This window comes from Globicephala melas, chromosome X (genome assembly GCF_963455315.2).
Source record: "Globicephala melas chromosome X, mGloMel1.2, whole genome shotgun sequence".
NCBI classification, from domain to species: Eukaryota; Metazoa; Chordata; class Mammalia; order Artiodactyla; family Delphinidae; genus Globicephala; species Globicephala melas.
Genome location: NC_083335.1, coordinates 99361265 through 99383807, shown reverse-complemented (window position 1 = coordinate 99383807; position 22543 = coordinate 99361265). Strand labels below are relative to the sequence as shown.

The 22543-nt window shown below is 37.8% G+C and overlaps 1 protein-coding gene across 1 annotated transcript in view; it reads right to left on the bottom strand.

Moving 5' to 3' along the window:
- Positions 1-22543, bottom strand: part of DMD (dystrophin) — a 2243521-nt gene that overhangs the window by 177608 nt on the left and 2043370 nt on the right. The window lies entirely within an intron of this gene.

The window sequence follows — 22543 nt, the reverse complement described above, 5'->3', positions numbered from 1 at the left end:
GCTGAGCCTGTGCGTCCGGAGCCTGTGCTCCGCAACAGGAGAGGCCACAGCAGTGAAAGGCCCACATACCGCAAAAAAAAAAAAAAAAAAAAAAAAGATAACGGTTATACCCCTGAATTGAAGACTTACAGAGCCATATAGAGGTGGCTTTTGTCTGGAAAGGACAAAGGAAATGAATAGTGTCGTCACTTTTTTGCCACAGAGACATTAAGACAAATCAAGAGATTTTATGTGTGCTTTGCCCATTTTATCAGAAATAACAGGTGATTTTATTACACTGAATCCTGTTCAAAATGCTAAGAATAACTGACAGCTGCCAACTTTGGAGGAAAGATTCCTACCAGTGTAATTAAGTTTGTGCTGTTCTAATTTATTCAATTAGTCCAAGATCTAAAATAAATAAATAATAGGAAATTCCAAAATCTTATCTGTAGGACTTTTAAATGTATAACTAGTACTAACATTCTCTATAAACTTTTTGCTTTTCTTAAAGAAATATGAGGTCATAAAATGTTACCATTCTGATATGCAATTATAATTAAATGTTTAGGACTTCCCTGGTGGCGCAGTGGTTAACAGTCCGTCTGCCAATGCAGGGGACATGAGTTCGAGCCCTGGTCCTGGGAAAATCCCACATGCTGCGGAGCAACTAAGCCCGTGCACCACAACTACTGAGCCTGCGCTCTAGAACCCGCGAGGCACAACTGCTGAGCCCGTGTGCCACAACTACTGAAGCCCGAGTGCCTTGAGCCCGTGCTCTGCAACAAGAGAAGCCACTGCAATGAGAAGCCCGCGTACCGCAACGAAGAGTAGCCCCCGCTTGCTGCAACTAGAGAAAGCCCGCATGCAGCAGTGAAGACCCAATGCAGCCAAAAATTAAAATAAAAAAGTTTATTATAACTGACAATACAGATATATCTGTGTTTATTTGGTTGTTTAGATAGTTTTAAATGGAGAATAAATTCTAATTTTTGTTAGTTCCATATTGAATTTAAAAAGTAAATAGACCCTTTAAAGTTATGTTTCAGTTATTAATTTGCTTCACAGAACACTTAAAAAAAGATTAACAGAAAAACATGTGAAAGTTTGAAGACCAGGCCTGAGCCCACTCAGCCATCTCCTCTATGAACCTTTTGAAGCGTCTTACATGAAATGACAGAGATTTCCAGACTTGAGTTAGAAAATGCTGGAACCTAGGCTCTAACACTGTGTGGTGTTGGAAAAAATCACTGCTGTGGTCTGAATGTTTGTCTCCCTGAAATTCATATGCTGCAATCCTAACCCCCCTCCAACCCCCCCCGCCCCCCCCCCCCCCCCCCCCCCCCCCCGCCAAGGTGATGGTATTAGTAGATGGGGCCTTTGGGAGGGGATTAGGTCATAAGGGTGGAGCCCTTATCAATGGGACTTGTGTTCTTATTTCTTATTTATTTATTTATTTTTGTATTGTTGTTTGTAGCTTTGGGCTATTACAAATAAAGCTACTATGAACATGTGTGTACAAGTCTTTGTATGGATATATATTTTCTCTTCTCTTGGGTGTAAAGCCAGAAGTGCAGTGGCTGGATCACGTGGTAGTTGTATGACTAACGAATAAACTATCACAATGTTTTCCAAAGTTGCACCATTTTATGTCCTCACCAAAACGAGAGTTCTATTGCCTGTGTATGAGAGTCCCAATTCCTCTGCATCCTCGTGAACACTTGGCATGTTAGCTATTTTATCTCTCTGTAGTTTTAATTTCCATTTCCTAACTGAGTAATGATATTGAGTATCCCTTATGTACTATTTACCATTTGTATATCTTCTTTGATGAAGTGTCTGCGTATTTTAAAAAACTGGGCTGTTTTCTCATTTATTTTTTAAAAATTCTTTTAGCACTTTAAAAAATGTTTTTATTAAACGATACACATAAAGTGTGCAAATTTAAATGTAAAGATCAGTGAATTATGCCACAGTGAGCAAAGTCTTATAACCACCCCAAAATAAAGAAATGAATCACTACCAGCAACCCAGAAGCCCTGTTTACATCCCTCCCATAATTAGCCCCTCTGTCTTCCTCAAAGGTAACTATTATCCTGACTACAGACACCACAGATTAGTTTTAACTGTCTTTAAAATTTTTGTAAATGGCATTATATATTATGCATTCCTTTCCCTCAATATGTTTGTAAGATTTGTCCAATGTAGTTGTGTATAACAGTAGTTCCTTCATTCACCTTCAACTTTCATTCACTTTACTTATACATTGGACCATGGACAGACATGTGGATTTGGGGTTATTATGAGTATTGTTATTATAATTATATATTTTATATAATTATATATTCTATATATATTGTATGTTATATATATTTTATACATGTAACATTTTTTCCCACTTTTTCCTTTATTAATTTGAGATGCCTTCCATTTACCTGTTTTCATAATCAGATGCATTTTTGTCTCTACTGATATTTGAAATAAAATACCAAATGTTTCCCTCATAAACATTCTCCTTCTGAATAAAATGATACTTTTAGACCACTTCATGTTCTTATAAAAGAGACCCCCACAGGGTTCCCTAGCCCCTTCCTTCTTGTGAGGACACAATCACAAACCTGCAACCTGGGAAAGAGCCCTCAGCTGGCACACTGGCACCCTAATCTCAGACTTCCAGCCCCCAGAACTGAAAGCGATACATTTCTGTTGTTTAGAAGGTATCCAGGCTGTGGTATTTTGTTACAGCAGCCCAAGCAGACTAAGACCTCACATAACCTCTTTAAATATCAGTATTGTTGACAAAAAAATGAGAACAATGCAACCTATCCTACATACCTTACGGTGGTTTTTTTTTAAGATTTAATGAGATAATACATACAGGGTACTTTATAAACTAGAAAATTAAATGATTATTTGATTTTGAGTTTAGTGAATTACATCAAAACACTACTTAACTCTTCATATAATATTGTCACTTATTATTTTATTTTCAACTATTTAACTATTTTTCTTTTATTCTAATTTCTTGAGTTTTCCCTAGAAGTCCAGATAAATAGGTAATGTCTTTGGTAATGGTGGTAATAATGAGATAATACCTAATCCTGAAATTAGCTGAAAAATTACCTTAGGCACATACTGCTTCTCCAAATACATGAACTGCTGTATGTCAAATAAATACAATTTGAAAACGGTTTGATTATTCAAAGTTCTTATATTTTTAGTATACTATTTTATACTTACATATATGTTATTATACTACAAGACTATAAAACACAATCACAGCAGTCTCTATGCATTTTTGTGGTCTCCACTTGCCTAGTACAGTGGCTATAAAGGCTTGTTGAACAAGTGAAAACAATACTTTCAGAAAGGTGTTCCTGTGGATAGTTTTTCATTCATGATGCTTCTATCCTAAGTATCTGATCTACAGATCTTAATCAAAAGTAATCTCAATTCCCTGAAAAAACTAAAAGCAATCTGAGATTCCTTCACCATATAAAACCTTGAAATGTAGCTAGGCAAAAAATACAATAACCTAAAATGAGACTAACCAGCTTTACTTGAGAAAAGGTAGACTATGATCTAGACAATTGTAAAACTGACTTTTACAAATCAGTCCTTTGAAAAATCCAAAAAACACTAAGTTTCTTCATACTCACAGACTTAGAAAACAAACTTATGGGCACCAAAGGGGAAAGGTGGGGGGGATAGGTAAATTGGGAGTTTGGGACTGACGTGTACACACTGCTATATTTAAAATAGATAACCAACAAGGAACTACTGTATAGCATACGAAACTCTGAATATTCTGTAATAACCTAAATGGGAAAATAATTTGAAAAGGAACAGATACATGTATATGTATAACTGAATCACTTTGCTGTACACCTGAAACTAATACAACACTGTTAATCAACTATACTCCAATATAAAATAAAAATTAAAAAGTCCAAACTTCCAGTTACAAGTAAAGTACTAGGAATGTAAGGTACTACATGATAAATATAATTAACGTGCTGTTGAGAGAGTAAATTTTAAGAGTTCTCATCACAAGGAAAAAATTTTTTTCTATTTATTTAATTTTATATCTGTATGAGATGATGGATGTTCACTAAACTTATTGTGATAATCATTTCATGATGTCTGTAAGTCAAATCAGCATGCTGTACACTTTAAACTATACAGTGCTATATGTCAATTATATCTCAATAAAACTGGAAGAAAAAAATACTAAGTTTCTCATCAAAATAAGATTTAGGGAAAAGCAAATATAAAAGCATGAGAGTAAATGAAAATATTCTAGCTGTTCACAGACTTGGGTGTTTTAAAATCTAAACTTAAAAAATATATGGTATCATTTATTTATCATTTATCAGTAAATGATAAACTAACAAATTCACATTCAAATGTGAGTTAAAATAAATAAATGTCAAATAGAAATGAATTTTATTATTTAAAAATTAAAATTGTATCTGTGCTATTGTGCTTTTTTATTAGTTTGGAGTGAAAGTTGCAAACTAGCAATCTTTGGGCTAAATTTGACATGTACACATTTTGTGGAGCCCATACAGTTTTTTGTTTGTTTGTTTGAATTACTCAACACTTAACTATTCAGAGGTTTTTTATGAGAGTGATCTAAATGTCTGACTTCTCATTTAAAGGGAATCATTTGGCTATACTGGACTCCCTTTCTCACATGGTAATAATTGGCTGGAGCTGACATTCACCACTCTGTAAAGGGGCATATGCACTCTGTAGTCCCCACCAGTTCTGATTACCTTACACTTGGCCAGCCTTGCTCATTACATTAGCAAGCTAGCCTCAGTTGGCATTTAAATTTGCAGCCTCTGGTTAGAGCAGCAAGACTTGATCATAGCAATCTTAGGGTATCTTAATCGGCTTTAAGTTAACTAACACTGACACATGAAGAAAATGAAAATTGGAATAGCCCTATAATAGTTAAGAAATTGACTCTGTAATTATAAAGTTTCCCTTGCGGAAAACTTCAGGACCAGATCACATCACAGGCAGAAATACCAATCTTACGTAAACTCTTCCAGAGAAGAGGCAGTACTTCCTTACTTCCTTTTATGAGAACAGAATCATCCTGATACCAAAGCTTGAGAAGAATTACAGACCAATATCGCTAATGAACATGGATGCAATAATCCTAAACAAAATATTAGCAAATCAAATCCAAATATGAGTCATACATCACAACCAAGTTGGGATTACTTCAACAATGGAAGTGGTGCTGGGCCAGCTGGATACCTATGCTGTAAAAAATGAAACAACTCCTATCTCAAAGTGACACACACAAGAAAACAACTCCAAGTGGACTAGATATCTAAATACGAAAGACAAAAGAATAAGGTTTCTAGAAGACAAGCTAAGAGAAAATATTCATGATATTGGGTTAGGCAAAGATTCCTTAAATAGCACACAAAAATAATTAACTATAAAGAAAAAGCTATGTATTGGAAAGATCTATACATCAAAAGACACAATTAAGAGAATTAAAAAGGAAGCTATACAATGAAAGAAGATATTTGTGACACATATAGTTTACAAAGGGCTGTAACTCAGAATAGGTTAAATAAAAAACTCCTACAAATCAATAATAAAAAGAGGGATGAACCAATAAAAAAGTAGGCAAGTGACTGAATAGATACTTCACACAAGAGGATACCCAAAATGGCCAACAATACATGTAAAAATATTCAATCCCATAAGTAATCAGAGGAATTCAAATTAAAATCAACTCTACAGAGTTGTAGACTCTTGTAGTAGAGTCTACAAGACTCTACTACACACTTATTGCAATGGCTAAAATTTTAAAGACTGACTATATCAAGTATTGTTGAGATGTGAAGCAAGTACTTCATGTATGGCTAGTGGGAGTGTAAGCTGGTACAACCACCTTGGAAAAGTGTTTGGAAGTGTCTACTGAAGCTCAGCATACGCACACCCTCATACTTCCAGATACATACCCAACATAAATCTATGCACATGTGCACCAAAAAACACATAAAAGAATGTTCATAGAGGGACCTCCCTGGTGATCCAGTGGCTAAGATTCCGAGCTCCCAATGCAAGGGGCCTGGGTTCGATCCCTGGTCAGGGAACTAGATCCCCCATGCCGCAACTAAAGACATTGCATGCTGAAACTAAAGATCTCGCGTGCTGCAATGAAGATCCCACGTGCCGCAACTAAGACCTGGCACAGCCAAATAAATAAGTAAATATTTTTTTAAAAAGAATGTTCATAGAAGCCTTATTCATAATGTCTCCAAGCTGGAGAAGAACCAAAATGTCTATTAGCAATAGAATAAATAAATTATGGTATATTTTTATAACAGGATATCATATAGCAATGAAAATGAATGACAGCTACATGCAACAATGTGGGTTCATCTCATAAACAAAATGTTGAGTCACAGACACAAAAGTTTATAAACTGTATGATTCCATTTTTATAGAGTTGAAAAACAGGCAAAACTAAACCTTGGTAGTAAAAACACAGGGTAGTGGTTACCTTTAGGATAAGGGAGGCGTGGTGTTTGGAAGAGGGCACAGGGGTGAAGTGGTGGTTTCTGAGGTATTAGTAATGTATTATGTTTCTCTCTAACGTTTTTAGCTTGACATTTTCAAACCTACCAAAAAGTTAAAAGAATACCCATCAACTATTCACTTAGATACCGTATTTGCTTCTATTCTTTCTCTCTCTTTCTCTTTCTTAGATAGATAGATATTTGGATAGGTAGATGATTGATAGATAGATACATAGATAGATAGAGTCTCTTTTTGGGATATTAATAATGTTTTATTCATTGTTCTAGTTGGTAAACGTGAGTGTGTTCATTTTGTGATGACTGCATTGCACTGAACACTTGGCATTTTTGTACTCTTTCTGAATGTGTTATTCTTCAAGTTAAGAAAAAATCTGATTTAAGCAACTCGTTGGAAAATGCCCTTGAAAACAATTCATTGAGCACAACATACTACTCAAACAGTATAGCCTAATGATTTGCTGTTGTTTTGACAGCATTTAGGAAAAACTACACCATATTTTTGGATCCATTTATCGAACTAAAATACTTCAGTGTAGTAATAAGGTTTAGATTAAAATCACAGTGTCATAGCCTCACCTGCTGGTTGCTTTCCATAGCCATATTTTATACCTGCCTCTGTATTACATGGAGATCAAAAATTTCCCCATGCGTGCTGCTTTAAGATGTATGTAGGACAGGACTGTTTAGGTTACAGAGTGAGACACAGGGCAGGGTTTTAAGGGGTTGGTGGCAGTCTGGGGTAGATATCAAACGGTCACATCAGTTAAGTGACTACATAAAACACAGTTCTGACCCTCAAACAAATGGTTAAACAAGCTAGCTAAAGAAAGAACATAGTATTTTCCAAAGCTTAGGTGAAAGTTGGAATGTCTGGCCCGGGGATGAAAGAGAGACATGATTATCATTTTTCCCTTGTATTGCTTATCAGGAGGAATGGATCGACAACATGGCACAACAGTACAAGCCCTCAGCGTAGAGAAAAATGACTTACATCCCACCTTTTACTCCACAGTCAGTGATCTTAGGTAAATCAAAACATCTTAGAGCCTCAGTTTCCACAGCTGAGGAAAAATTAGGATAACCATATACGCTATTCAGACCCTTCACGGGACACTGCAAGAATCAAATGGGGTAACAGATGTGAAAAGGTTTTAGAAAGTACTATACAAACACAAGGGACTACCTGTAAATCTCCTACTTGCACAACCATATGCCTTCTATTCCAACAACCATGGCTTTGCAGAAGTACCAAGGGACCAGGTCTCATCAGATCGAGTTTTCTAGGCCAGTTTTAGCCACCTCATCAAAATTACTTTCCCCTTTGGACTTCCGTTTTCTTATCTATAAGGTGAAAAATTCGGGTTGGAAAATCTCTAAGATTCTTTCTTCCTCTTACATTTCATGATTTTATCTCTTCACACCTGAGTAAACCCATTTCTGTAGTCTTATTAGCTGACTGTAGATACCAGACTGATGACACATTATAGAAGTGTGCTATCAGAGGTAAGTTAAAGGGCAAGGTTTCAATCCTAGGGTCTTTGGAGGAGAACACCCGATCCCTTGAATGATAAGAGCAGAAAATGATCACTGAAGAAAGGTAAGAATTACCTGGTTTACGGCATGTTGAATCTATTTGCTTAAATAGAACTCAAATGTAAAATTCCTGTGCCGAGTGAGGTAGTGTTGACCGAACAGTGCTGATATAGGAGATGCTCTTAAAGTGTCCAGTGTGCATGTGTAGAGTGTACTTGAAATTGAGGATTTGTCTGTGTTTGTAAGAGACACTGTGAGTTAGCTTTCAGAATACTTCTAGAGTGTGTGAATTAGTATTATGTATTGGTAATATATGCAACTGATTCAAATTTTTTTGGCTGCTCTATTCAGGGGGAAATGTGTTAAAATAAATTAAGACCTATATACCAGCCAAAAAAAAAAAAAAAACCAAGAAACTCTTCGTTTTGAATATTGAGAATAAACTTACAAGAGAAATTTAATGTTCATGATGTAATAGATTCATTTGTATTACCTAAAGCTTGAAAGCAGAAGCCAAAGTGTTAAGCATACTCGGAAGCATGTGTTCTGGGTATGAGAAAAACAAGCCAAAGGGCAGGAATGGAGACACAGAGGTAGAGAACGGACATGTGGACACGGGGGAAGGCGGGGTGGGATGAACTGGGAGATTAGGTTTGACATATATACACTACCACGTGTCAAATAGATAGCTAGTGGGAACCTGCTGCACAGCACAGGGAACTCAGCTTGGTGCTCTGTGATGACCTAGATGAGTGGCATGGGGGGCGGGGAGGGAGGTCCAAGAGGGAGGGGATATAAGTATACATATAGCTTTGGAAAATATTACGTTCTTTCTTTAGCTAGCTTGTTTAACCATTTGTTTGAGGGTCAGAACTGTGTTTTGTGTAGTCACTTAACTGATGTGACCGTTTGATATCTACCCCAGACTGCCACCAACCCCTTAAAACCCTGCCCTGTGTCTCACTCTGTAACCTAAACAGTCCTGTCCTACATACATCTTAAAAGCAGCACGCTTCACTGTATAGCAGAAACTAATACAACATTGTAAAGCAAATATACTCCGATAAAAAAAAATAAATTTAAATAGAGTAGGAAAAAAAAGTGACCGTTTACAATGGGAGACATTAAAAAGTTTGGTAACTAACTCTTCAATATGTCCCTGAGGACAGACCAAAGATTTAAGATCAGAAGAAGTTATTAAGAAAAATCTTCCTGAGGTGTTAAACATCGCACATGGACAAAAAGGTGGGAGATCTCCTTCCTGAATCAGAAGAGAAAAATTCTTGTTGATGTGGAATGGTTTCAGTTCAGCTCTGCCATGGGAATAAATTGAAGGACTGCCCTACAATTGAATAGTTCTTTAAACTGTATTTTATAAATTCTGTAACTATCCGTAAGTATGGCATCTAAAAATAAGACCGATAGCTTGAGGACTCTTGGTTGTGAAAAACTACTGAAAGTATCACTGACAAGGCCCAACTTTTTTCATTTTCAAAAAGCTAACAGTAACCTTTTTTTTTAACCCAGTGGATGATGACTTCAGTAAAGACAATTTTGTCAAGAGATTTTTATGGAGAACGGCAGTATACTGAATGATTCCCCTGAGAGAACTCTGTTTACTGCTCCCTTTACAGTGAGTGGGTCAACAGACTCCGATTTCCAGCACAGAACTATTTTATAGGCATCTTTCTAAACCGATCTAAAGGCAGACAAGCGGGTCCTAATGTTACAAAGAACTCTACTCTGAGCTAAGGGAAGGAATTACAGTTGGACAAGTGCTCATAACTGCAATCACTGCTCACATGAATCATACTCATGATATTCCTAGTGCCAAGTCATACATGTTTTCTCATCTCATCCTATTGGTAGAACTTTCTTATTGGCACCAGGCTTTTCATTATCCTTTAGGACTCATGCTCCACACATGGACTAGCATGGCTCTAAATTGGATTAAACCTTCGCGCACCATAGGTCAAGTAAGATCTTTCTAAACCATTAGCTATTCTTAATCACTTGAGTGTCTATGTCAAAACACATACTTAGGCATTTGGAGAGTGATCAACTCTTAAGAAAATTAATCTTTTCTGAAGCCTGTACTTCACTTTCCTGACCCTGATATATTTGTATATATAGGAAGCATGGCCACTTGCAAATGCTAATGTCTCAGCCAGGGAAATTAATTGACAAAAAACTGCAGAAAAGGCCCTGCAAAGGAAAGCCTGTGATTATATACTACATCTGTAACTGCACTACCTGTATCAGTTTATACCCCACATTCCTCATACAGTGGTAAACTAAGCCTTGGCCGATGCACTCTGTGCCTAAAAAGGAGAAGAGAGCAAAGGCTGAACAAGAGCAAGGGGTTTAGATGTAATCCAGAGGCCACTATCCTCAGACTGACAGAGCAAGTGACTAGTAGTGGATGTGGCAACCCTCTGCGTGGTTTCTTTGGAAATCTGTAGTCTAATTATTCTCTGAACTTATGTGTATAAGATAAAACATCAGGATACTGAGGAGAAAGATACAATGTTTGGGGCTTATTTCCATTGGGATTCTATCTAGTTTTTGGCTTTGTAAGATCTGTTGGAATGAAAAGCTAACTTTGAAATCTTTCCTTCATGTGAGAGAAAAAGAAAGATAGTAGGTGTGGGTTCCCTAAGGTCAGTGGTGGTTTTCATAGTAGCCAGTCACAGATCCCTGCTTAATGGGTTTGAGTTATCCTTACACAGCGCGTATTATGAACACAGACATCTGATTGGTTTGTACTGCCTCTCAACAGGGTCGTGGCAGATGGAAAATCTAAAGTAAAAGTTCTTTTCTGGTCACCATCTGATGACCAGCGTGGATTAGGCAAAGATTGGGTGTAGCACTGAAGTGGCGGGTGTATATGTACATGAGCATAGCTATGAGTTCGATGGTCCTGCTGTCCTGGAGCACACAGTGGAATATGTGGTTTCTGGGAGTTGCTACCTTTCAACGCCACAAAAACACTGGGTTACAGCCCAATGACTGAGTGGCTCAAGTGATCTAGAGACCCATCCAACTGTGAGATAGAACTGATCACAGCACAAATGCACCCCTAACTGAGAGCCATGTCCTCTGCTCCATTTTGTTTTGTTAGTGTGGGCTAGCTCAGGCTTGTCTCTAGGCACTTGAGTGGAATGTACAACTTCTTGTCCTTACATGTAACAGGGATGACAGCTATGATTCATGTTGACATGTAAAAGGTACACGCATACCTGTCTACATCCAAGCTTGGGGCAACACTTCTAGGTTTGAGCTCTCACATTTTTGTATAATAAATGAAAATTTCATAATTACCTACTACTAGTGTGATTTAGAAGCAGCTGGTAGGTCAATATGATACTCGTTTTATGTATTTTAGTACTGAGAAAAAAAGATAAATGCTAGATATACCACTGTTAAAGTTTCCCAGACTATTACAATTCAAACAATACACACACACAACACACACACACACACACACACACACAAAGTAATAATGTGATACCATTGCTTGAGACTCAGCTAAGATAACACTGGTCTCCATTTGACTCATTTTTTAATTCTACCTAAGGATGAATGAGAATAATCATTGACCTATATCTACAACATGGTTCTATTTTTTTCTAAATGAGTTCGCTAGTGGATCTTACAGCATAAATCTATTTCCCACAAATTAAATGCAAAAATCATGAATGCATATAATGCTTTTAGCTTGAACCAAGTATTTTCATGAATACAGATCCTCTCTGTCCACATAGGAAACCATATCGGTGAGCAGCGGGTTGGCAATGAGTAAATGCTGCTCAGCAGGTCAGACATGTACAGCTGGAGAAAGATCATGAAATTTAGCTGGTATACTAGAGAAAACACAAATCTGGAAAGGAGACGATCCACACAGCAATTAAAAAAATTCTACATAAGACTTAGAAATCTAGTACGGTACACATACACACAAGAAACATAAATATCTACCAAGAGAGTTTAGAAGGCATTGCCTTTGAAGATTTTCTTTCTTTTTTTGGAAAACAAAACACAACAAAACACCTCCTGTTGCCCTGAATGCTAATGATGGAAGACTGTTGCTATGGTGATGCTAATTTCAACACTGTTGCCTGTGGACTTCACATGAACTTGCTGTTTTAACTTCTGCAAATGTCACTTACAAAATGAAAACCCATTAATGATTAGCAAGGGCACAATGTTCCACTTTAATTAGAATAATAAGGAATGCTGATGCACAAAGTACAGGTTTGTGAATTGCTACTGAGTCTACAGTGTCAAAATTAATTACTACCAATGAGGATGTGGTTCTTTTTTTTTTTTTAAAGGAAGCTTTACATAGAATAGTTGTATGTTGACTTAAAAGGAATTAAAAACTCTCCGTATTTTAATTTGAAGGTTAAAAACCCCCCAAAAGAACACCTCCCAATAGTACATATAAAAACTAACTGTAAAGAGCAAGACAAATTACAAGCAAGGGTCAGATATTTCTAACTGAGTAAGAACTGAAGAGAAACCAACTAATTGTTAGTTTCTTAAAAAGGCAGGGGGAATGATGGAGATAAGTTGTTTAAATACTTAAAAACTACGTATCTGAGGAAAGAGCACTGCATATGACAAATATTCTGATGCTGAATAGATTCTGATTTATGTGTTCACACAAGGGAATACAGAGAAGACCTAAGCAACTGGAAATAGACAAGAGGGGAAAAAATAAGTTATTTTCTCTCTGATGGCAAAAGATTAACTGATCTTAAAACAAAGATTTTTTTTCCGCCTGCACAAATTTTGAAGTAAAAGCTAAAAATGAATTGGGAGGGGTGTATTCCGTATTTAAATGTTTCTACATGGTTTGCGACAAAGGTCTCCTTGGACAATTTTTTAAAATAAATTTATTTATTTATTTATTTGTGGCTGTGTTGGGTCTTTGTTGCTGCTCATGGACTTTCTCTGGTTGCAGAGAGCAGGGGCTCCTCTTGTTGCAGAGCACGGGCTCTAGGTGTGCAGGCTTCAGCAGTTGTGGTGCGTGGGCTCAGTAGTTGTGGCACACGGGCTTAGTTGATCCGTGGCATGTGGGATCTTCCCGGGCCAGGGATCGAACCCATGTCCTCTGAATTGACAGGTGGATTCTTAACCACTGCGCCACCAGGGAAGTCCCCTTGAACAAGTTTATTTTCGATGATCTAAATTGTCATTCTGGGTCATCCTCTAGTCAGTGAAATCATTTTGTGCCACTGATACAACCAATTAAGTACTGGTGGTGTTTTTACCAGATGTATAAAAGGAGCAAAACACATTTTCAATATTAAACAAATCTTCCTATAGAAGTTCCAAACCTGTGGGCTCTGGAAAGGCAAGATGAAGGGGAATGACACCAATACTCCATATATTCTCTAGAGTGATCCTCGAAAAAAACCGCATCATGTTCTGGGTCTCGAGCCAAGCAATATTATGGGGTCTTGTATACAATTATCAAATGACCTGTGTTACTGAGGTGAACGTAGAATCTGCCGTGGTCTTACTTGCCTGCCTGATATTAAACCAAGAGTATTTCACTTGGGAAGACAGCTGACATCTGTCTTCAAAAGGGTAAAGTAAGAACTTAGAGCACCACTGTATTTTAGTATAAAGTTGCATCGCTCAACAAAAGGTAGGATACAAAATTGTATAAACAATATCTTCTGTATTTTATTAGGAAATTTAAAAAAAACTGGAAGAGGACATTACCAATATGTTCATAGCCGTTATCTGGGTTGTTATGGGAGATTCAAACATTTTTCTTTATCCTTTTCTGTGTTTTCCACAGTAAACATTTAGTACGTCTGTTATAAGAGGGAAAACTTAGAAATATTAATTTTCCAAAATCTTGATCAGACTTCGAGTTTCAACGGAGAGATGTAGAGAGCTACGAAGAGGTAGCTCCCATACTGACAACAAGAAAAAAGTTGGTAAATTAATGACTTTTCATCAACCTATCAGAGAAACGAGGCCACAGGACAGACAAAGCACCCTGAAATCTGAAGAGAGTCGCCTTCAGTAAGACACAGGGCCTGAACATTTGGATACCTGGGGCAGAAGCCACCAGATGCTATATAAACTGGTAGGGAGACTAAATTCCTGGAGGCCATGTGAGGATGTGAGAGTGTGAAGCTCCTGGGGCCATAGTCATAGCGCGGTTCCCGACTTTTTGCAGGTTTCTTCCTGTAGGAACTGGACCAGGCTCTCACAGGGAGAGGGCATGGGGAGAATCTGGAGAAAGCCCTCTACCCTGAGTGGTGCTGACTGGGGAAAGGTCACAGCAGCCAGCCACTGTGAACCTGCCCAAACTCTTCTCCCTTAAGGAAGGAAAGGCTTAATCAGCAGAGGGAAGGACATCACTTGAGGGCACTGCTGAAACATCATGACAGTTGAGGTAAGGGAATATACCACCTAGATCTAGACCCCTCTCATTTCACTTAGGTGAAAAGAGAAAAGAAAGGAAAATAAAGGCTTAATCTGCAGGGCAAAGGGCCTCAGAACCACAGACTGAGAGCAATGGTGGACACTCACTGCAGCCAGAGGAGGGGAATGGGAGGTTGAGGAAGTTCTTCCCCCAGAGGAGGCCACACCCCTAAGATCCAGGCCAACTGTGTATTAATCAGAACATGAGAGAATGCCCCTGCCCCACGCTCCATCACCACACTAACAAGCCTCCAGTAATAAAACAGGGTTACCAGAGGAATCTGAAGGCTCTGGTACCCATAGTAACAACGTATCTCAACGATAACCATAGCAACACTTCAAACACAGGCCATCTCCCAACCAGATTAAGATAAATCACCACAATAAACGTCTATTTACCTCCGTATCTACTACTCTATACAAGATATCTGGCTTTCACCCAAAAAAATACAAGGCATGACCTAAAAAAAAAAAAATCACAGTCTAAAGAGACAAAGCAATCATCAGAACCAGGCTCAGATATATTTCAGATGCTGCAACTATCAGACAGGGGATTTAAAATAACCATAATCAATACGTTAAAAGCACTAATGGAAAAGGAAGACAGTATGCGAAATCAAATAGGTAATTGCAGCAGAGATGGGAACTGAAGAATGAATCACATGGAAATGCTAGAAATCAAAAGCACAGTAACAAAAATAAAGAATGCCTTAAATGGACGCATCTGTAGATGTGACACAGTCAAGGAAAGAACCAGTGAACTTGAAGACAGTGTAACAGAAATTACATAGACCGAAAAGGAAAAAAAGTAAAAAAAATTCTTCAGTTTTAATACAAATGTAATAGTTTTCCAGTATTACTTTGGTGTCTAGAAAACAGATATTTGTCAGATTAAATAACTTTGGTGCAGTTATGCTGATCAAGTATAAAGAACTAAGAATTGAAGGGTTTATTCACAGAAGTCAGCTCTGCTAGGCAATCAGTTGGTACAAAGTATTTAATGGGCTAGTGACATTCCACTTGCTTACAATGATGTATTTTTTAAATGTTTTAGATTAAGAGTTTTAGGAAATAAAAAAGGTCCAGAATACAAAGTAACAAGAATATTTTCTCCCACTGCCCATAACTAGTAATGGTTAACACTTGGTCATTGCATAAAGCTTCTGTTTAAACAGAATACAACACTGAAGATGAAACTCAGGTCCCCTTTGATGCCCCCTCCCTTACACTACAACTATTATGATAACTTTGATGTATATTTTTCAGGCTTTTAAATTATTTTATTCTATTGTTTTTTTTTAAAAAATTTGTTTTTAATACTGCAACTGCCCTTCAAAAAGTAAACAGCTTTAAAAATTGTCCTTCCAAAATTTAGCATTAGAATCTCACTCACACCCATGGTTTCAGTTACCAGTTATATCCAAATGCAATCTAAATTAATAACTTCAACCAAGACCCACCTACTTCTCTTTTGAACTCTAGACACATATTATCTGTCTACCTGGCAGTGCTTCTTGGATGTAACAAATCGCCTGAAACTCAAATGTCAACAGTCAAATTGCCACCCCGAATCTGGTCTTTGTTCAGGGTTCCCTATCTCACTCTAAAGTATCATCAACTGTCCGCTGCCCAGAAATCTAGGTGTGACCCCTCGACATGTTTTTCTTCTTTGCAACCCCTGCCCATATTATCTATCCTCGAGCCCTAAGGAGTCTTACCTCCTAAATTTCTCTCAAATCTCTCTGCTTTTCAACATATCCAACCCACCATTATCATGGTCCGAGTACCATCATCTCTCACCTGGATTTCATCAGTAAACTTCAAATATTTATATCCATGTGGTCCCCATCCAACTGCAACAGCCAGAGAGCTTTTCAAGTTTTCTCTCCACCCCCTCCAACAATAGTCACAGTGTCATTTTAATTCCTTATATTGGACCAGTTCCCTTCTGCTGAAGTGCCTTGACACATTAACTTCCCTCTTTTCAGTGTTAATACAGTAAGTCCCCTACATACAAAGCTTCAAGTTGCGAACTTTCAAAGATGCGAACGTGCGTTCGCATGTCCAATCACATAAGTTAGTTCATGTGTCTGGCGTACACTGTCAAGTGCGTTCATCCTCTACAAGTGGTTGTGCTTTTGTGTACTTTACTGTAGGGTACTGTATAGAGCACAGTAGTACAGTATCTTTATTTCAAGCCCAGGATGTCTGGAAGCAAGCGTAAAAGCAGCGTTGACATAACTGGTACTCCTAAGAAGCACCAGCTGTTGTACTATACTACTGTACTTATCAAGATACCGTATGTAAGATTAAAAATGTTTTCTTTATTTTTTGTGTTTGTTTTTTATGTATTATTTGTGTGAAAAGTATTATAAACCTATTACAGTACAGTGCTATATAGCCGATTGTGTTAGTTGAGTACCTAGTCTAACTCTGTTGGACTTACGAACAAATTGAACTTAAGAACGCGCTCTCGGAAAGGAACTCGTTCGTGTGTAGGGGACTTACTGTACTTATTCACACTTAGTATCTCAACTCCATTATCTTCTCTCTGGCTATACTTTGAAGATAGCATGGGTATTACTTACACAAAGCTATCCGCTACATCTAGCACGTATACTATGGTAAATAAATATTTATTGAATGAATGAATGAATCAATCAGTCAAGAGCATATCTTTAAATAACTACGTGAGGTTTTTCTTAGGCAAGGAGAATCCAACCATTTCTTTCTTAAAAATTACTTATTTATTTATTTTTGGCTGTGTTGGGTCTTTGTTGCTGTGCTTGGGCTTTCTCTAGTTGCGGCGAACGGGGGCTACTCTTCATTGTAGTGTGCAGGCTTCTCACTGCAGTGGCTTCTCCTGTTGCAGAGTACGGGCTCTAGGCACGCGAGCTTCAGTAGTTGTGGCTCACGGGCTCTAGAGCGCACACTCAGCAGTTGTGGCTCCTGGGCTCTAGAGTGCAGGCTCAGCAGTCGTGTCGCACGGACTTAGTTGCTCCGCAGCATGTGGAATCTTCCCGGACCAGAGCTCGAACCTGTGTCCCCTGCATTGGCAGGCGGATTCTTAACCACTGCACCACCAGGGAAGTCCCCAACCATTTCTTAAATGCATTAAACAACATTTTAACATTTGTGTCAAATTTTGAAAGCAGTAATAAATAGCAGTTTCTGTTTTTACAAATATAACTGAAGTTAAACAAAATATACTAAGTAAAAAATAACTTCATACTAAATTGGCTAATTATGGGTGAAATTGGCCACTTATGCTTCAACAATGATCACAGACACCCATTATAAACTATGCCTCTTTAATGAAGAATAATGCATTTTGTAGTTTTATGCTTTCATTTTAGCATTCCAGAACAGTTCACAAATACACCAATTAATCTGCAATGGTATTGTACTCTTATGTTACAGACGAATTCAAGGAAGTAATAGCACAACCAATTTCAAAAGCACAGGGGAAATTCTTGGATGCTTAAGACAACGCTCTCTACTTCTTGCACCTTGTTTATATATGTTTTTATAGTTTTGTATAGATCTTTAATATAGAATTAAAATAAAAACAAAGATAATTGGGCTTCCCTGGTGGCACAGTGGTTGAGAGCCCGCCTGCCGATGCAGGGGACACGGGTTCGTGCCCTGGTCTGGAAAGATCCCACATGCCGCGGAGCGGCTGGGCCCGTGAGCCATGGGCCTGCGCGTTCGGAGCCTGTGCTCCGCAACGGGAGAGGCCACAACAGTGAGAGGCCCGCGTACCGCAAAAAAACAAAAACAAAAGAAAACCAAAGATAATTATTTTAGCTATTTTATTTGAATCTTTTGCAAATTTATTACTCAATTTATTTTGGGGGCAACTTTTAAAATTGTCGTAAAACATACATAACATGAAATTTATATTAACCATTTTAAGTGGACAATTCAGTAGCATTAAGTACTTTCACAATTTTGTACAACCATCACTGCTATCCATTTCTAGAACTTTTCATCATTCCATCGTTCCAAACAGAAACCCTGTACCCATTAAACTCTAACTCCCCTTTCCTCTTCACCCACTTCCTAAGCAGGCAACCACTAATCTATTTTCTATCTCAATGAATTTGACAGTGGTAGGTACCTTATATGAGTGGAATCATACAATATTTGCCCTTTTGTGTCTGGCTTATTTCACTTAACATAATGTGTTCAAGGTTCATCCATGTTATAGGATGTATCAGAATCTCATGCCTTTATAAGGCTGAATAATATTCCATTGTATCTATTATCACATTTCTCTGGTCATCTGTTGACGGACTTTTGGGTTGTTTCCCACCTTTTGGCTATTCTGAATGGTGTTGCTATGAACATTAGCACACAAGTATCTGTATGAGTTGCTGTTTTCAATTCTGTTGGGTATATACCTAGAAGTGCAATTGGTGGATCACAGGGAAATTCTATGTTTAACTTTCTGAGGCCCTACCAAACTGTTTTCCACAGTGGATGCACCATTTTACATTCCGACCGGCAATTTCCATTTTCTCCACGTCATCATGAGCACTTTTTGTTTTGGGGTTTTTTGTTTTTTTTTTTGACAACAGCCATCCTATTGAGTGCAAAGTGGTATCTCATTGTGGTTTTGATTTACATTTCTCTAATGGCTAAATGTTGACCATCTTTTCATGGGCTTAATTCCTTTTTGAAGGTTGTTTCCATTCTACTAGAAGCGTTAAACATTTTGAATGATCAATTTTAAGTCTTGGAAAAAATTTGGCAATTTAAAATATGCTAGAATAGTTAATAGCAACTACCTGCCTCCCTGGATCATTTTAGGCCCCAAGCCCTATTTGTTCCATGTCTATGTCCTCCACTAGGAGTTCCAGGAGAGCAGGGGCTATGCCTGTATCGCTCATTACCAGATTTCTGGTGTCTAATACAGTATCCGGCACAGTAGCCCCCAGTAAATATAGTTTGGTTAATCAACTTAGCAAATCTACTAATGAACACATCTGCATTGCGCAGAGCAGAAACAGGTTTAACATTGAGAAGCCCTAGGGTTTTCTCTCTCATCCCAACGTATGACATCCCATCCCATGGCTCGAAGAACCATACATAGGTTGATGACTCCAAAAGTTATAGCCCTTGGCCCGACCTCTTCCTTGAGCTTCAGGTTCATATTTTTCAGCTGCACACTTAGGTATCCAACAGGTGCCTCAAACTTTACATGTTTAAACCCAGGCATTTCCAGGATCTCTATATAGAAGAGTGGCTATCTAGTTGACAAGCTTATTCTTTCATTCAGATCATATGTTTGCTTGTTGTCGCTGGGGGTAAAGAGTGGCTGGTGGGCATTACTGAGACCAGAAGTTCCCCAAGTCACCCCTGGGTGCTGCCAGTGGTGTCTAAGTCAGATCTCTTGTTTTCGCTACCAAACTTGTTGATCTTCAGGTACATGTTCCAGCCAAAAGCCCAGGAGGCATCTGCATTGCCTTCATTCCCTTACTCCTGACCTCCAGTGCAGCAGCAAGAGCTGCTGATTGTTTCCAATATATATCCCAACCACTTCTCAAGAGCTCCACTGCTACCGTTTTCCAGATCTAATCTACCACCAGTGCTTTCCACACACCTAGCTCGTCTCTCTGTTTCCACTCCGGCCCTTCCTATTTCTTCACCCCTTTTCCACATGTTCCACCAAGTATACTCTCATAGCAGTCAATTAGGTCCTGCCAATCTAGTCTGGTCTCAAACTATACTATAACAAGGCACCAGTGTAAAACATAACAAAAGCAAAACACCTCCATGAAACTTTACTTGGGACACTGAGAAAGATTAGTGTTTGTGTTTCAAAAGTTTTCCTCTTTGGGGTTGCAGAAAAGTGTATTCAGGGCTTAACTTCAAGAGCCTTCTTATTTACAAATCAGATATATTTTCCTGTCTGTAACAGAATTGAAAGTAAGGTTTGGCAGTAAGTGTACTTTACACTGTGAACACTGAAACAAGCAAACAGCGTGTTGTCTGCCAAAATGCTTTTCGTTTTTGTTGTTATTCACGGTTGTATGATTTGAACTACTGTAGAGAGACAATCGGAGGAAGGCCCAGGCACTAGGGCATTTAAAGGATTGTCTTTCTTTGTAAAGGATGCATGAAACTTGGAAATTGGAAAAACACATTTACTGCAATGCTCAAAGTATCAAGAATTGCCCAATTAGGGTTTATTTTAAGTTAGTTTTCAAATTTAAAGATAACGGGATTAAATTATACCTTTATAGTTTTATATTATACACTTAAGAGTGGCTTGTATATTTTCTGTTTGGCTTATAAGCAGATGTGACACTACTGTGTTCAGGATCACTCCCCTTATTTCCCAGAACAATGAAGTTCAAAGTGCAGTGCAATTATGTAAGGGCATACCTGCTATATCATAACACCTATAGAATTTATATCTTTAGATACTTGTGCCTAAATATAATCTCATATCGATTTATTATTACATCTCTGCCTTACTTTGGTGTTTTACGTCCCAAATTAAATTTCCCACAGAGTTCCTTAGGTGTATTATTAATCTATACAAGAACAATAATCTACTCACTACAGCCACCACTATTAATAATCTCTGTAATCATTTACCATGCCTCTATTTTTAGTTTGTAATACATACATTTAGGCAAGGAGAAGCAAAAAAGAATCCTCAACTGACAGAGTACTATGAATAAATTCAGTAGAAGTTGGTATAGTCAAGCATGAAACTCTGAATAAAGTTACCACCTTCGAGAATTATATCCAATAATCCTAAGTACACTTTTCTTCACTCTGCTGCTTATAAAACTTGGTGATAAAGGTTTTTGTTCACTACAGAACTAGACGTTATTTGGATAAAAATATTGCTGGTCTGGGATTCATGCTTCCCCAAGCAATATTGATTTGCTAGGGATTATTTTCCCCCCGCTTTTTATTCAGTGTTTGTAATTTCAAATATTTTGTTTATTTTTTCCCAGTGTTTTACTGAATTCATTCTATATTTTTTGGGCCACAGCAACTACTGTAAAGGTATGGCTCAAACTGCCAGATGATATTATTCAGTATTCTTCTGCTTATCCCAGATCCTTCAGACACAGCTATTTTTATACATTCTATTAGACATCAGGATTTTTAGGTTTTAATTTTAAAGAAATGTTCCCCAACTGAGCCTTCTGATATACCCTGAGTTATAGTTACAGTTACAGTCAGATAACTTCTCAGGAAAAATGACTTTGTAGTTTGAACATGTTTTCTCCATCCTTCCATATTAATTTTTTCCAGTTCACAACTCAAAACAAGATTCATATGCTTTGACTCTACCAGTCGGTATAGAAAGATCAAACTGCTACCTCAACATTGCTTCCTTTCAGCTTATACATCTTCTTCTCAAGCAATGCATTCAAGGACTTGGAATATAATTGGCAATTTTGTCGATGATGAATGAAACTGAGCAGAGTAAGGATGACTTCTGCTACTCTGCAGTGCTTACAGTAAAAAGAAACGGCTTGGTGGCTGCATATATGAAATACAAGTTAGATAAACAACTCTAAGTTCCTTGACAATAAAGTCTATTTAAAAAGATATCATGCGATGACTTCCGCCCCTACCAACACAGCCACAAACGAAACAAAACTCTATCAACATTGACGTCTATGCAATTAATATATTTATGCAATTAACGTATTTCCTATGTGCTTGATAAATGACATCTAGTGTTTATCAGCAAATGGCAAGGACTGGTTGAATATAATTGAATTCCACACTTGAGGTCTTTTCTTCCCCACTGGATGCCACTATGGCTCTGCCGTAATGTCTCTCTTAGATTCTACCACCTACCTCATCCCAACCTCTTTCAAAATCTTTTACTATTAAGACATAAGCTTACATGCACTCACCAAACAACCTTAGCTCCTGAGATAGCCTGTGTGTTTTGACAGAAATAGAATTCGAAGGCATTTTCCTAAGATATCCTCACAACAGTTTTGGCAAAGGAGCTGCTAAAGGAATACATTCAC